Here is a 7,738-nt window from a genome sequence, read left to right as displayed (position 1 = left end):
TCCCATTCCCCTTTCAAGTGAGGCTCAAGCATCCTTGCTTGTGCCCTATTTCCTGCCCAACCTCTTTGGGTCCGTGGAGTATAACATGGGCATCCCGTATTTTATAGCTAATGTCCACTTATAGGTGAATACATACTTTGCATGTTCTTTTGGGAATGCGTTACCTTACTCAGGATGATATTCTCAAGATCCATCCATTTACCTGCAAGATTCATGATGTCTTTGTTAGGAAAACTTTTTAAAAATCATGCTTGCCTTTAGTCCATTAGCAATCTCTAGCAGTTCTTCCTAGAGAATACTCCCCCACTTCTGCTTTTTGTCAAAAGGATACAAGTAGTTACCGGGCTATATAGATTCTATACCATATCCTCTCCATGCTCTTTTCCCTCCCCCATTCTCTTCCCTGTCCCCAGTTAGGCACCCTCCCTGTCTCATACACATCTCCATAGCCAAGTCTTCACTAATATGCCTATCTCCAGATTTACATTCTTTAACTCTGTCATTAATTCATTCCAACAGTGGTTGTATGGTGGTGACAACTGTGAACATGGCAGATATGCTGCCTGCCCTTGTCCTGCCCTTGTTGGACTTTCATTCTGGTGAGACTGACAGGCTTCATGTACTTGCAAGAACGGCAACTGGGAGGAGAGGCCTGGGTGAGGGAAAAGATATGGAGTCCTGATCAGGTAACTGCCCCATCGTAAATCAGAGCATGAACTACCTACACACAGCTCTGAGTCTGATCTTTCTGCCTTCCTCCCTGAGACTTTTTTTTCCTCTGAGAAATGTAATGTACACTCACTGTGGGACATTTGAAAATACTGAGATACAAGAGAAACAAAAAACAAAACAAAACATACACTTAGAGCCTCGCCATCTCTCAACACTGAGGTGTTAACCCTTTCAGCTCTGTCTATACATTTTCAAAAGGATATTCCCCATCATGTAAGTGAAGTAAACCAGACTGAGAACGTCAAGTATTGCATGCTTTCCTTCATATGTAGAAATTATATCTCGTGTGTGTGCGTGTGTGTGTGTGTGTGTGTGTGTGTGTGTGTGTGTGATGTAAACGTAGAAAGAAGCCTATAAGAGGGGGAGGGAATGGCCTAAAGAGAGAGGAGGTGAGAAAAAGATGAAATATTACATCTTTACTCTTATAAACAGAATCTAGATTTTCATATATGACAGAATAAAAGCATAAGGAGACTTTAGACGGGGAGGGAGACTCGTGAGAGGGTTGAGGAGGGCTGGGGTGGGATAAAAATAAGCAAAGGGCAATGATGTGTCTCTCTGTGTGTGCATGTGCATGTGTGTGTGTGTGTGCATGTGTGTGTATGCATGTGTGTGTATGTGTGTGTGTGCATGTGTGTGTATGCATGTGTGTGTATGTGTCTGTGTGTGTAATGTCCTGATGAGAACTAATATTCTGTGTGCTAATTAAAAATTAATTTAAAAAACCTTCCTACATTAAAAAACATAATATGATTTGTTTTTAAAAGAATCTTCAGTAGCTTCCTGTTGTCTAAATTCCCACACTCCCAACCCAATGTATAGTAGTAGATATTAAAGAGGACACTAAAGGTTCCAACTTGTGTGACAACATCTGTATTTAAGCACAGATTGTATTACTTAAGTTCGTGTAAATATAAGCTGCTTGGAATATCGTTTTTCTATGCTTATACTTAAAGCTCTGTGGGGCTAGAATATCTGACATCATGTCATCTTCTCAATGCTAGCATTCACTTATTTAAATTACATTATTATTATTATTATTATTATTATTATTACATGTGTGTGTGTGTACATACTACTACATGTGTGTGAAGGTCAGAGAACAACCCACAGGAGTCTGGGTTCGAATTTAGAATTCAGGCACTCAGGCTTGACAGCTTTTAACCTACTGAGCCATGTCAGTCGTCCCTCTCTTAATTGGGTGGCTGAGAGACAGAGGACTGCATTTCCTGAGCCCTTTGCTGTGATGAACCAGTTTTGAAACTGGTTATGAAAAGCTGCATTTGCTGAGAAGCCTCAAATTCACACTTAGACCCTTTCCTTTGTTTCTCACATTATCAACCATTTCTTCACTTGCAAAATTAATGTATTTAATAGGAATGCGGAGTCTATGAAAGGTTTGTACTATCCACCTATAAGAAGAATGGAATTATACACTTTGACCGGTTGTAGCTTCCTGTGATGGTCTCTGCTGTAAAAAGACATTTGTTTTGTTTTGGTTTTGTTTGTTTTTTGGTTAGGGGTGGGAGCTACAATTAGTTGTGGATATAAGGATAAGCGTTTGGAAACTCTAATGGTTTAGTTAAATGGTAGTAGCTAGTTCTCTAGAATCTTCGGTCTTACCAGCCAGGTCGTGGCTATGTTTTTTTATCATGCTAGTAATGAATTCCCTCCTACTGAGTAGGCCGTAAGTCCAGCGTTACCCGCAGGGTTTGAGTGCTGCTATCGTTCCCTTTAGAATGTCTTGCTCTTCTGGTCATTGTTGATGTTCAGGTGTCACTCAATGGAGAGGACTAGTGATTGCTTTCCTCCCTTAGCAGTTTGTATGACTCCTTCCATGTCTGGTCCAGCTCAATTCCAAGTCCTCTGTCTGAAGTAAGTCGTGTCTGTAGTAATAGGGTTCTACGTAGTGACAGGATCCTATCGTCAACATCTGGGTGACAACCAAGGGTCATGGCCATAACCTGTAGTGGGTTTTCTTTTGTGGGGGGTTCTCTTGAACTCCCTGACCAACAACTTGAAAGGAGGTTGTGCCCTGTCCCAGTTGCTCTGTCTACAACACAACCTCTGTACCTAAGGCTGAGGGAATGTTGTAGAGGAGGGGACAGAAAGACTATCAGAGTCAGAAGACTGGGCTAGGACATCTGCTGAGACACGGTGTCTTCTATCTATGACAGGGCTACTATACACAGGAAAACTCAACAGTGTGGTTGTCTAAACAAGCTTAAAAACTGACCACACCAATGGACATGTCAATATTGATGGGGAATTCTCACAAGGCTTCACCTTTAGCCAAGATTATCCCAAAAGGCTATCCTTAAACACATATGAGCACCACTAAGTAATCTCAGCAGGCTGTATTTGTAAATTTTTAAACACACACACACACACACACACACACACACACACACACACACACACAGGATAAGAGATGATGAATCTGAGAAGGAGTGGAAGGGATACAGGAAGAATTAGAGGAATGAGAAAGGAAAGATGCAAATGCAGTACTCAAAAAATGAATTAAAAGAGTTTGAATTGTGGACAAAAACCTTTCCCAGGCCCAGAAGAGATAGGAAACCTACATCATCAACTCATTTACATCAATTATTTTCTTTTAGAATACAAGAACTCTTGAATGGTGTTTTTTTTTCTTCCAAGACTTTAATTTAAAAATCAACCAAATGAACGAACAAACAAAAAAAAAATAAGCCTTTTAGACACAACCTGCTGCCCAGGTCTAAACCCTGACCCTTGCTCTCCAACTCTAAAAAGGACCAATTAGTGTATTTTACTGTTTGCAGTTAATTTTACGTATGTTCTGGCCTTTGTAAGATGACCATGGATGCAATGGGGGAGGAAACTAAATAACTCCTTCTTTGGTTAAACTGAACATAAATCCACTTTCCTTTGTGTCTGTTTCTTAACCTTTTAAAACTACAAACCCACGAGTAGGTTTAATGATTCGAAAGGTCCAGTAACCCTTCTACCAATGAGGGACGCTCATGGAGAGAGGCTTTGGAGAGAGGTGGGAGGCAGAAGAGTGCCATCAGTCCTCTGGCTTTGGAGGTGCATGTGAGGCACAGTGTTCCTCTGAAGAACTTGCTGCTTTGATGCCACAGGCCACTGGGATCAACAGTGCCTGCCTGCAACTCCGGAAGCTCAGGATTTCCTGAGGTAGAGGCAGATCAGAGTGCTGGGTTTTGGACCCCGTTATCTTTGATCTGTGCCTTAGTTCTCCTGTGTCCCCCAACAGTTTTCTACATCCTGCCTGAGCTAGAGTTGAGTCTTCTGTCTTTCCTACCTTTGTACCTGGCTTAGTTTCTGGATCTATAGCTGCTAAGACAGACAGCAGTCTCCATTGCTTTGTTACTTCAGGTAAGACATCTTATTCTGTGAACAGAACTGTAATATGTAGCGATTTGACTTTCTTCTGTACAGTGGTTTATCGAGGATGAGTGCAGTTACACAAATACAAGTAAAGATTATGAGACAGGAGTTATCTGGCAGTAGCTCAGCACCACCACCATGAGAAGAACTCCAGAGTCTCTGGTGACTGTTGTGTCTGTAGCTCCATGAAGGCTTGATGGGGTCATGGTGACTATTGTGTCTGTAGCTCCATGAAGGCTTGATGGGGTCATGGTGACTGTTGTGTCTGTAGCTCCATGAAGGCTTGATGGGGTCATGGTGACTGTTGTGTCTGTAGCTCCATGAAGGCTTGGTGGGGTCATTTTTAGGTGAGGCTGTTCCCCATTCCATGTTCTGCAAAATGATAGTTTTTCAGGCTGTATCTTGCCTCAAGAGGTCCCTTTTAATGACAAGGTTTTAACATTATTTTATGTATATGAATTTTCTGTATGTCTGTATGTCTGTATGTTCATGTGGACACATGAACGCTTGGTGTCCACAGAGGTCAGAAAAGGTTGTCAGATAATACTTTGGAACTGGAGCTGCAGATGGTTGCAAGCCATCATGTAGGGAATGGGAATCAAACCCTGGTTCCCTGCAAGAGCAAAAAATACTCTTAACCACTGAGTCAACTCTCCAGCTGTACGAACAGCTTTCGACTCCATTTTGAATACAAACAGTGAGACAGGGACAGGATGACTGTATGTTGGTGGGCACACAAATAGCACAGGCACACCCTGCCAGGGCTAAATGATTAATTCCTAAAAGTAAATAGTGCAACAGTATAAATCTATCAAGGTAAAACTAGGACTACATGAGCACATGGGTATATTGAAATAATTTCAGGAAAATGGTGCCCAAGAACTTACAAATGTGCCAGACTACAGAAAGCCTCTAAGTCCCTCATCTAGACCCTGTGTAGAGGAAGGAAGGCATCTGACACTGTCAAAGCAATATCACTGGTGTACACATCAAGAGACTGGCAGTCCTGACTATCCCAAGGCCTTCAGCCCAGCTTAGGCCCTCAGTTGACACTGCCTAGTCAAATTGCCACCTGGCCATGCACCTGCTCACCTGTCTGGGCATGTCTGTTCTTCTGTCCACTCATCATCCACAGGCCCTGTCTGGGCATGTCTGTTCTGTCCACTCATCACCCGCAGGCTTCTCAGCTCTGCATCTACTTCTGCTGCTTGACTGGGGCCTCAAACACTGTGTTTGTAGATTTAAAAAGAAGAAACCAACCAACCTCAGTTCTATTGCTACATCGGCGTTTCCTGATTTCAGCTTCAGACTCGGGAGTATTTCAGATCAGAGGCTGAGAGATTAGGGAGGCTCACCCACTGATGTCTCTGGTAACATTCTGAATTTAAAGGCAATTCTGAAGCACCCCTATTCCAGGCATTTCAGGCGAGGGATACTCAGGCTGCACCACAGGCCAAAAAGCTTTCACGATAGGAGTTTGTTTTGTCACAGATTTACAGGGTTCAGGGTAAAGATCCAGGTCAATTTCCTCTGAGGCTCTTTCTGTAGTTTGCCGATGGCTGACTGCCTTCTTGCTGCGATTGTACTGCCTTCCCTATGCTTACATTTACCTTACTTTCCTTTTCTCATAAGGACACCGGTTATGTTTGATTAGAACGTACCCCAAAGACCTAGTCAAATTAGTTATCGCTTTGAAGATCTTATCTCCAAATATAGTGACATTCTGTGCTACTTAGAGTTGGACTTCAACATATAGATGTGGGGAGCACTATGCAGCCCTCGACATTTTCTGAGTTGAACCACAGAGGGAGAACTACTTCCAACGGGCCCAGTAAGGCTTTTCATAGAATTTGGCAACCTGGAGATTGAGATGGTAGGACAGACCTAATTAACATATAGATTTAATTCGGGACAGGATAATTTAGGTATTGTTGGATGTTAACCAAATAGACCAATAGATCAGAGTAGAGAGAGGCTGAGCTGTGCATGCGTGGAGCCCTGGAAAAGGAAAGGGGATGTGAAATACCAGAGGAGCAAATACATATTTTTCTTTACAGATGTCCAGTTCTTTTAGCATCATTTATGGTCTCTAGATATCCATTTGGACAAAGTACTGGCTACTTTTTTTTAACCTTGGGCAAAAATACATTTCAGACTTATAATAGACCTACGTGTGCTAAAATGCAATTTAAGAACCTCTGTAGAACAATATAAGCTGACTATCTTCATGACCTAAGGATAGGAAAATGCTTCTTAAATAAGCCTCAAACAGAACAAACCATAAAGGGAAATGATGATAAAGTTGAGCAAATTAAAATGAAAAACATCTGCATAATAAAATACCAGACAGAAAGGGACAGAGAAGTGCAAATAAGGAGAAAAAGCCAGCAGCGTGAGAATATATTACGCTCTGTGCAAACAAATCAGTGTGAGATGCCACAAAAACCACCTTAAGATAGTCATTAGTTTGCTAGCACTGGATATACGGGTTTAAATACCAGTTCGATGCGATGAGAAAAATCATTTCAAACTTGTTATTTTCAAAATTAAAATGTCGGAGTATATGAAAACAAAATGTGCGTCAGAAAAGAGGTTGTATTTAAGCTTCATATATTCATGAAATAAAAATATAAAGAAAGCCAGGCACGGCGGCTCCAGTCTGTAATCCTAGCATGCTTGAGGCTAAGGTGGGAAGTTGTCTTGAGTTCAAGGCCAGCCTGGGACACACAATGAATTCTATGCCATCTTGGGCTATGAAGTGAGACCCTGTAGTGGGGCGGGGGACCGTAAGAGAGATGCACTGGAACAGTAATCCCATTCAAAACACTGTTTATCGGAATGTTCCAATGTGCACTTGTGCAAGTGTGTGGAGGCCTGGGGTTAACTTCAGGTGTCATTCCGCAGCTGCTGTCCCACTCATTGAAAAGCAAGCAAACAGGGCTGGAGAGGTGGCTCAGTGGTTAAGAGCACTGACTGCTCTTCCAGAGGTCCTGAGTTCAATTCCCAGCAACCACATGGTGGCTCACAACCATCTGTAATGAGATCTGATGGTCTCTTCAGGTGTGTCTGAAGACAGCTACAGTGTACTCACATACGTAAAATAAATCTTTAAAAAAAAAAAAAAAGCAAGCAAACAAACCAACTAACCACAGGATCTCTCACTGGCCTAGAATTCCCTGAGTTCATTGGCTGGCTAGCCGGCCAATCCCAGGGCTCTTCTGTCTTTGCTTCTTCAACACTGGGATTACAAGCAGGTGGCACCAAACTGGACTTTTCTTTTCCCACATGGGTTCTGGGGATTGAACCAAAGTCCTTGTCCTTGCACGGTACATTCTTTATGGGACGAGCAATAAAGACGAGCTCACAATGCTTCTCTCACAGGGAAGGATGGATAAGACAGTGTATGTAGAGACTTTAATAGCGTTTGTACTTAGCTAGGCGGGGACATTAGCGTCTTCTCTATGCTGTTCCACAGGTTTGAGATATTCCACATTTTTTAAAGGGAATATCTCAACATGTTGACAATGAATATTGTCTACTTTTTGACACTTTACAAATTTATATAGTAAGAGTTTTGATATCTGAAAGCAAGGATGGATATGGGACAAGCTGGAGCTAG

This window comes from Rattus norvegicus, chromosome 13 (assembly GCF_036323735.1).
Source record: "Rattus norvegicus strain BN/NHsdMcwi chromosome 13, GRCr8, whole genome shotgun sequence".
Taxonomy (NCBI): domain Eukaryota; kingdom Metazoa; phylum Chordata; class Mammalia; order Rodentia; family Muridae; genus Rattus; species Rattus norvegicus.
This window is presented reverse-complemented; position numbering follows the sequence as displayed.